The sequence below is a fragment of the Mastomys coucha genome, unplaced genomic scaffold (assembly GCF_008632895.1).
Source record: "Mastomys coucha isolate ucsf_1 unplaced genomic scaffold, UCSF_Mcou_1 pScaffold3, whole genome shotgun sequence".
In the NCBI taxonomy this organism is placed as follows: Eukaryota; Metazoa; Chordata; class Mammalia; order Rodentia; family Muridae; genus Mastomys; species Mastomys coucha.
This window is the reverse complement of record NW_022196909.1, coordinates 64,993,594-65,002,373: the sequence shown is the minus strand read 5'-3', so window position 1 is coordinate 65,002,373 and position 8,780 is coordinate 64,993,594. Positions and strand designations below refer to the sequence as shown.

At 45.6% G+C, this 8,780-nt stretch overlaps 1 long non-coding RNA gene across 1 annotated transcript in view; it reads right to left on the bottom strand.

The window, feature by feature from the left end:
- Positions 1-1,416, bottom strand: part of LOC116075027 — a 7,385-nt gene extending 5,969 nt beyond the window's left edge. Inside the window, exon 1 of the long non-coding RNA XR_004112387.1 lies at positions 1,138-1,416. This is a non-coding gene — a long non-coding RNA (uncharacterized LOC116075027). The remainder of the gene's footprint in view (positions 1-1,137) is intronic.
- Between the last annotated feature and the right edge of the window lie 7,364 nt (positions 1,417-8,780).

Genomic DNA, 8,780 nt, shown 5'->3' with positions numbered 1-8,780 from the left:
TTTGCCACAGGGCCTCCCACACAATGCAAAGCTCAGCTGTTTATAGAGATCCGCTCTTCAGTGAGCTCCCAGGAGACTTCCGTTTCTGTGTCCGGCCTCAGCCCTGGGCTGGGGTTACAGGCCCACACACGCAACAACGCCTAGCCTTGCAATGTTTGTTTGTTTGTTTATGAAACAGTCTCACTATGCAACCCTGACTGGCCAGGGACTCACTATCACTGTCTCTGTCTCCCTTAGCTCTGCCTGTGCTAAGATTAAAGTTGTGGACCACCACACCTGGCAGCAATGGCCAATATTTTAGGTGGGTCCTGGGGGTCCAAATTCAGGTCCTCACATTTTGTGGAAAACATTTTCTTCACTTTGACACCTCGCTAAATTATCTTCCGACTCATACATATATAATCATATTTATAACTATATATTTCAGAAAAGATCAAGTCTCAGCAATGCCAGCTGCTCATAAAGCTGTGGTCCAGTGCGCATCACCCAGGGAAGAGGGCTAGAAGTAGAAACCAAACTGAGTCCTAGTCAACAGACATTCTCCACATCTGTTCTGAGTCACAGGCTGGCTGTGTCCCTAGCTGGGCTGTCCACATTGGAGCCCAGGAAGCTCTTTCGCTGAGTTTACCAAGGAGGGTCTGCGGTGCAGCATGCTTTCTCAGGGAATCATACCCTCCCTAGGGTAGCTTTGCTACTGTGACAGAGCCTCTGAAGCAGTCAGCTTAGAAAGAGGAAGACCTAGCTGAGGAATGGCTCAGTGACCAGAGTGTAAGCACAGGGACCAGAGTTCAGGACCGAATACCACATGAAAAGCTGTGTGTTGTGGTTGGGCCTATAATTCCAGTGCTGAGAGATAGACAGGAAAAGCCTGGGGGCCTCACCAGCCAGCCAGTCTAGCTCAGATGCAGTTCCAAGTTCAAGGAGAGAAAGACCTTTCCCCAAAATAGAAGGTAAAGAGCAATAGATGAAAATACCAGCAACCTCTGAATGAACAGGTGAGAGTGCCTACACACACACACACACACACACACACACACACACACACACACACACAGCACAAACGCATGCACACACACAATAAGAAATAAATAAATAAATAAATGGCCTCTTAAGCGAGAAAAGTTTCCTCTGACTCACAGTTTTGTGAGCTCCTACCCTTGGTCAGTTAAGACATTGCTTCGGATCTTGCAGGGAGACAGCACATTGTGACAGGAACATGAATTGGAGCAGCTACTCACTTCATGGTGGCCAGAGAGTAAAGAGAAGGGCATTTCACACTCCCTTAGAGGTCCCAGACCTCCCTGTCAGGTTGTCCTCTAAGAGCTGCCAGTGCCTCCCTCCCACCAGCAAGGAACTGAGGTCTAGAGCTTGAATGCTTGGGACAACTAAGACCCAGCAAAAGCATCCTCAGTTTGGGGGTGGAGCACTCATGGGCAGAGGAAGCTTGTTCTCTTCTGAGCACGGCCCAGTTAGAATCATAAGCCACACACACACACACATGCACGTGCACGCACACATGCATGTGCACGCACACACACATGCACACACACACACACACACACACACACACACACGCACACCACGAGTCCTTGCGGTTTTAGAATGGGGGTGTGCAGCTCGAACCTTCTCACTGGCAGAAGGCAAGCAGGATGGGGAAGGCTGGTCCCTAATGTGTGAAGGGGGAAGTAAGAAAATCTCTGGGGAAGAGATTCACGTTTCCTGTTCTTGTGTGACACCTGAGGTGTCATGGTGGGTGTTTTCCCTAGAGAGGGAAAAGTGAGTTGTGACTGGTGTAGCCTCAGGACGAACAACAATTTCTAGAGCTGCTGAGGTACCACAGGGTGCCCAGAGACAATACAGAGTGCAGTGGGATGGTTTAGATACTTGGGGGAAACACAGAAAAATCTTTCAAATGTGCGCTAAACAAGAGGTTCTCAACCTGGCCTGTTAGATATTTGCATTATGATTCACAAAAGTAACAAAATTACAGTTATGAAGTAGCAATGAAAGAATTGTATGGCTGGGGGTAGCCACAGCATGAGGAACTGTGTTAAAGGGTCCCAGCAGTAGGAAGGTCGAGAACCACTGAAGCCTGTTAGTTTAAAAGAGGGCATGGTGTCAGCATGAGATTGTGAAGTTGGGTTTCAGATTTATCACTATGATAAAAACAACACCACCAAGTGTTTCAAAGCAAATCGACATGGAATAAGAACAGAAAAGGCAGTGACAGGATTACTGCTCTGCTCCATATCAACACACAGAGACACACTGAGACGCACAGAGACGTACAGAGACACACATTTCCCATACAAGGAAACCAGGGTCGTTCAAGATGAAATGAACATCCTCTTTACTTTCATTTATGTGTCCTTGTTTTTTAAATATAAATGTTTGATGCAATTTGTAAGATCACTGAGTTGGAATAGAAGCTTGACTAAAACATAAAAGTTCCACAATCGGCAGTGAAAGCAGGGAGAGATGACTGCACAGGTGAGTCTCCCAGAACTCTCCTTTCTCTGCACTCATCTGAGGGAAAGCCCTGGATCCAGCACTGCAGGCACGGGGGAGACTAGAAGGAACCCAGGGCTGCAGGCACGGGGGAGACTAGAAGGAACCCAGGGCTGCAGGAGAGGTGAGGCAAGAGGAAAGAAGGGCTGCGGACGTGAGACCAGGTGAAGACCAACATTCTAGGAAGGTCGAATTTTGGATTTACTCAGAAACAGCAGACTCCAGCTGAGGGTGCTGACAACCTCCCCAGGCAGGTCCTTGGGCATCATTACCTCCATCCCCGTCACTCCTGAAGCACTGGCAATCTGTTCACACACAAGGGTCAGACCATCTCAAGAACTCAAAGTCCAGATACTCATTACTTTTCTGCTTCACCAAGAGGAGGTAAAAACTAGCTGACGCCACTGAAGTGGAAAGATGGATGTTGTCCCTGGAGGAAAATGACTCCAGCAGCAGCTAGTAGCATCCACCATTCCTCTCCATCCAGGGTCGATTTGCTGCGAGTGGCAAACCCCTCCGTGTGTCTTTTGTCTCTTTGTGGAGCCCATATTGTTACTGGACTCAGAGGTCACAGCCTGTGTTATTCAGTGTGGCCACATTGGGAAGAAAGATAAATAGCTACAGCCATTGCCCCTCAAGTCTGACTTCATTGTGCTGTGTTTAAAAAAAAAATCAAACAGTACATAGGATGCTGGGACATAAATATGAAGTTGATTGAATCTGAGTTTTTCTGAGATGCTAAGGGGACTGTGAAAGGAGACCATCTGGGGATTTTGTGGAAGAGCCATGAAGGTGGACCTTCAGGTCAACTTCCCAGAAGCCCTTGTGTGAGAGAGAAACAAGTGTTCTGACCTGCTTCACTCTGGGGAACTCTGTCACAGCAAGACCCTAAGCTAGTCCCCAACACAGCATGACCCAGTAGTATTTATTGATGAAGGGGCCTAACATGGTTTCTCACTTTATTGTAATTATATATTTCTGAAGAAGCAATTAAATGAACTGAGTTATGTAAAATACAAACTCATAGCAACAGGGGCTATAGGAAGAGTAAGGGCAAGGCTGCTGAACCCTACAGTGAAGACTCTGGCCTTAGGTAAGTGCCTCAACTGTCACATTCATTATCTGTAAAATGGGAACAGTTTATCTGCCTATGTAGTATATGGTGACAGAGCTTGGGTAAGAGAATAACCATGAAAATATTTGAAAAAGCCCAATACAAACACAAGTAGTTTTCATTATGGGAGACCCTAGGAGAGGAAAAAAGCCCAAGGCAGTGGTGTCTGAACTGGCAAACTTCTTTGCATGTGTGTATGTTCACATGTATGCAGGTACACACGTGTGCATTTGTGGAGGACAGCAGTCAACCTTGGATGTCACTCCTCAGATACCTTGCTTTTTGAGACAAGATCTCTTTCTGGCCTGGAGCTTACCTTAGACTAGGTTGTCTGTCCGGGGAGTCACAGGGATCCTCTTGTCCCTGCCTTCCAGGGTTGGGATTTCAAGCATGCAGTGCACACCAGCCCTGGCTTTCTGCTTGGGTTCTGGGTAGCAAATTCAGATCGTCATTTATGCAAGGCAAGTAACGTCCTTTGATCTCTCCAGAAATCTTAAAAAAATGAACAAAACAAACCGAAAAAACAGTCAGACTTTCTTTCCTTCATCACTTTCAGGCTAGCATTGCAAAGGTAAGTCTTAACAAAAACTGTCAAAGTTGCTGAGTGTGGTGTTAGAAGACTACAAAGCCAGCACTCAAAGAGGCTATGGTTTTCCCCGGAGCTACATAGAAAGACACTGTCCCCAAACTAAACAAGCCAAAGCAAGCCAAAAGTCAAATGCTAGCCTGAGCAGCTTGCCCATTTACATAGCTTGAGTATTAATACCAGTCCCAAACATTTAACTACATGAAAGAAGAGCAATCCCCCGGCCACTCTGAGAGTTTAAATACTGTGTCCCCCAGAAGTCTCACATTCTTGATAACTTGGGCCCCAGCTGGTGGCAGTCAGAGGATTAGGAGATGTGGCCTTGCTGGGGGAAGCCTGGCAGTTGAGGCAGGCTTTGAGGCTCTTGACTCCCTGCTTGTAGACTGAGATATGAACTCTCAGCTGTGTCTTCTGGCCACCAACACCTTCTCTACCCACCATCAAGTGCTCTAGCCCCCTGGAGCCATAAGAGCAGTTATGCACTTCCTTTTATAAGTTCCCTGGTCATGACGATTTATCAGAATAGAAAAGGGACTAATACATACCTTTTGTTTATGAAGTCATCTTGTGTGTGTCTTTGTCAATGCCCCTGTTGTAGCCCCTTCTGTCCTCTCTGAGCTCTTACAGCACTGCTATGGTCCCCACAGGCCACAGTGTTTGAACACTTGGTCCCAGCAGGCAGAGCTGCTTCTGGAAGGTATGGAAGCATCAGGAATGGAGAAGCATGGGGAGAAGCGGGTCACTGGGGTGTGTAACAACCTATTTTATTATAAATGTGTGCAGAACATAAATACGGCGGCAGTTTTTTTAAACCTAGCTAGTTCACAAATATCAGCACAGAGAGACAAAGATAGATTTACAACTTAAAAGCCCCAAAGCTAAGCATTATGATTGTGTCCTAATCCTCTAACCTAATCTTGCTACCTCCAAGCCCAAATCGCCACATGCACTTCCTCCTGGCTGAATCTCCTGCCTTGCTTTACCTAGAATCCTTTCTTCTACTGAATGTCCCAACTACACTCTCTATTGCCTCGTTATTGGGTTTTCCAGCTTTTATTGACAAGACAGCATTGTTTACACAAATTTGAGACAGGAGATTCTTAACATAAGCATTGCAACGCCATGTCCTGAATTGAAACCAGATAGTGGGATAGAGAAATCAGCATTTGAATAATACAAGGATTATCTTTATGCAGCACACAAGAACATTATGACTAAAGGCGTGAGGCTTGAAGTACAGGCCAGCCTTCTTCCTGTCCAGCCTGGACTTTCTGTTACATAGCAATGTAAGGAGCCCCAGCTACAGGCTCCTGCCTCTGTGGAGCCCCTGCTCAGTCTACCTACCCCACCATGATGGACCATGTCTTCTCAAACCAAGAACCAAGACAAGTCCTTCCTCCCTTAAGCTGCTTTGTCAGTATTGGCTCTTAGCAAGAAGAATTAATAACTAGTTTGAATAAATCTGTCAACTCAAGGAACCTTCTAACGAGCTCTTTGAAAGATGGCCCTGGAGTGGACACTGGTCATTCAGAGGCTGCCTGATGTCCACTCCCTTGACATTGTTTCCTCTGGGAGGGCTTGGGGAGGTGGAGACAGAGCTATACTACATGGATGGCTTTCCCTGGAGACTCAGGACCCTGAGGACCATGGGATAGCAGTGGCCACTGGAGCTGGTTAAACTGGGACAGTAGGTATTTCTTGTAACACAGTCCCTTTCAGAAGTCCCTAGGCTTGAGGATCCCATCCTAGGACTGAATTAGTGGCTGTCCCTCTACTATGGTCTGAGTGTGTGCCTTAAACATCTTGCATTGGAAACTTAGTCACCAAGTCATACATTGACACACTGGGAATGGGGGCTGTGGGAGCTGTACAGGGTTAGGTGAGACTGTGAGGGGGAGTCCCTGTGCTGGCATTTGACTTCATAGGAGGAAGGGAAGTCTCAGGGTAGGGGATGGTCACTAGGTAAGTGTCCTTTTACCCCAGCATGTGGGTCTGAGGTGGATCCCTAGAACCCACAGGGAAGGCTGGGGACAACATGCAGCACTGAAGAGGTAGAGACAAGAGGGTCTCCAGGGCTGGCCAGCCAACCTAGGGCCAGCGAGAGACCCTGTCTCAGAGAACACATTACAAAATGGTCAAGTAAGACACCTAATGTCAATTTCTGACATCTATGGTACACATGCTCACACACATACACACACACACACACACACACACTCACACTCACACATACACATGAACTCACATACATTCACATACTCACACATACTCATACAGATACACTCACACATGAACACACACCCACACATGAACTTACATACATACTCATACATATACTCACATTCACACACACACACATGAACTCACATATATATACACACACATACACACTCATACAACATGAACATACACACATACTCACACACATACACTCACACCCATCCACATGAACTCAGATATACACACACACTCACCCATACATACACATTTACACATAAACACACATACACTGACACACATGAACACATATACTCACATTCACACATACACATACATGAATATATGTACACATACACTCACATACTCACACACACATTCACATGAACACATGAACACACACATGAACACACATATACATGAATGTACACTCACACATACACTCACATACATACACATTCACACATGAACACACATACAGATGAACACATGAACACACATGCATGAACACATGAACACACATACACACTCTCACACATGAGCACATAAGTTGAAGAGGAGTATGAGGAGGAAGAGAAACCACACTATAACACTTGCCCTGACTATAGACCCTGAGCACATGCTGAAACAGACTCCGGATCCCAAATAAAACAGCACTCTTGCTAGATCATCCATTCTTGGATATTTTGCTACAGCAACAGAAAATGGATTAAAATACCTTCCATTTATTTTTCTCTTCATCCATAGCATCTAGACCGATTTGTATGTATAAGCAGACAGTTTGAGTTGTACAGTGTCCTTATGTCCACGGATTTTCTTCCTTCCTTTGATGCTGACCTACAGTGTTGCCTCGGCAATACGTTTAACAAGAAGGAAATTGGAGTGATTTTAGAAGCAAGAGCCATCATTTCTCTCTCCACCCAGGATTCAGGAGTTGAAGATTTAAGAAGTATCAGGGCAAAGTCTGTGTTTGCTTAGAATGTAGCCATGTTTTCATAGCTGACACATTATGCATTCTTTTCATATTCTGCATCTGTGTGGCTGGAAAAATTATTCAGAGAACTCTTCTCCCCTAAGGGGGTGCCTTTCTGCAGAAAGAAAACATTTTGAAGACGCGGTTGTGTTTCTGACAATGTCTGTCTCTCTTTACTCAAATATCACATGCATTTCAACCCCGTGACTTTCTTTTTTTAAAAACCCAGAATGTCTAGCTGAGGAAGGATGCTCTCTATTCTGGGAGGAAGGTACAGAGGCTTGGCTGCTTCTGCTATGAACATGTTTGATGTTCAACTGCAAGTCTGCCTGCTACAGAGAAAGGGAGAATGGGCTCATTTCTTAATTTTTGGAAGACTGGTTATTGAACATTGTTTGCTTTAGATAAACTTTATTGTCTAAACCATCAAGAATTTGGGATGTAGTCTGTAGACTTCCTTGACCCTGGAGGTAACTCCAGAGGAAGTAGACTACACTACAGACTACAGTTAGCTATAACGTTTATGCTGCAGAAAAGGCTAATCATCTAATTAGGGTTGAAGTTCTGCCCTTTTGTGCATGGGATTATCAGTCTCCCTCTCAGCGTTTGGTTTGCCTCTATCTGTGCTAGTCAGAGTTTAATCAGCTTGTCTGCTACCATGTTAGCCCAGCCCTCCTTGGTTCCTGCCATGTAACCACAGCGGCCTTAAATCTGTTACAGTGACTCTGAAGCCCCTCCCTCCATTTCACCCCATTTCCCAGCCCATTTCAATAGCTACAGAGGTCTGTTAAAAACATAAGCCTGGTGTTTATCACCTGCCAAAGTTTATTCAGTGGCTTCCAGTGTTCTTGGAAACCCAGCCATTCACAGGTTAAGATGGGCAGAATTATTAAAACTAATTGCTGTGAATGGTGGAAACTCTCTACAGTTCATTATTTCTAGCAAACTCACCAGAGCCAGCGTTGGAAGCTCCTGGTCTACAATGGCATCACCCTCTAATAACTTTATCAGTATTTCCTCAACTTCCGTAAACTTGCCTGGGGGAGAACAAACCTACGTGGTAGTGGTAAAGCCGCAGGAACTTAGTAGGAAATATGTGAGTTGGCAAAAACTTGAGCCAAGAAAAGCTGAAGAAACCTCCCAACTCCATCAATCAGGCAGGGCCTGCATCCTGAGTGGATGTGGTCCCCAGACTGACACTGTGCTGATAAAGTGTAACTGTCACCAGTAGTCACTCTGTTCTGTATAAAAACAAAACAGTATGATTTTAGGATAAAACTGTTGGGCTCCCTCAGCAGGAAGTCACCACTCAGCATAAAGGAGTCCACAGCAGGCAGGCAGGAGCGGTATAAAGGAGTCCACAGCAGGCAGGCAGGAGCGGT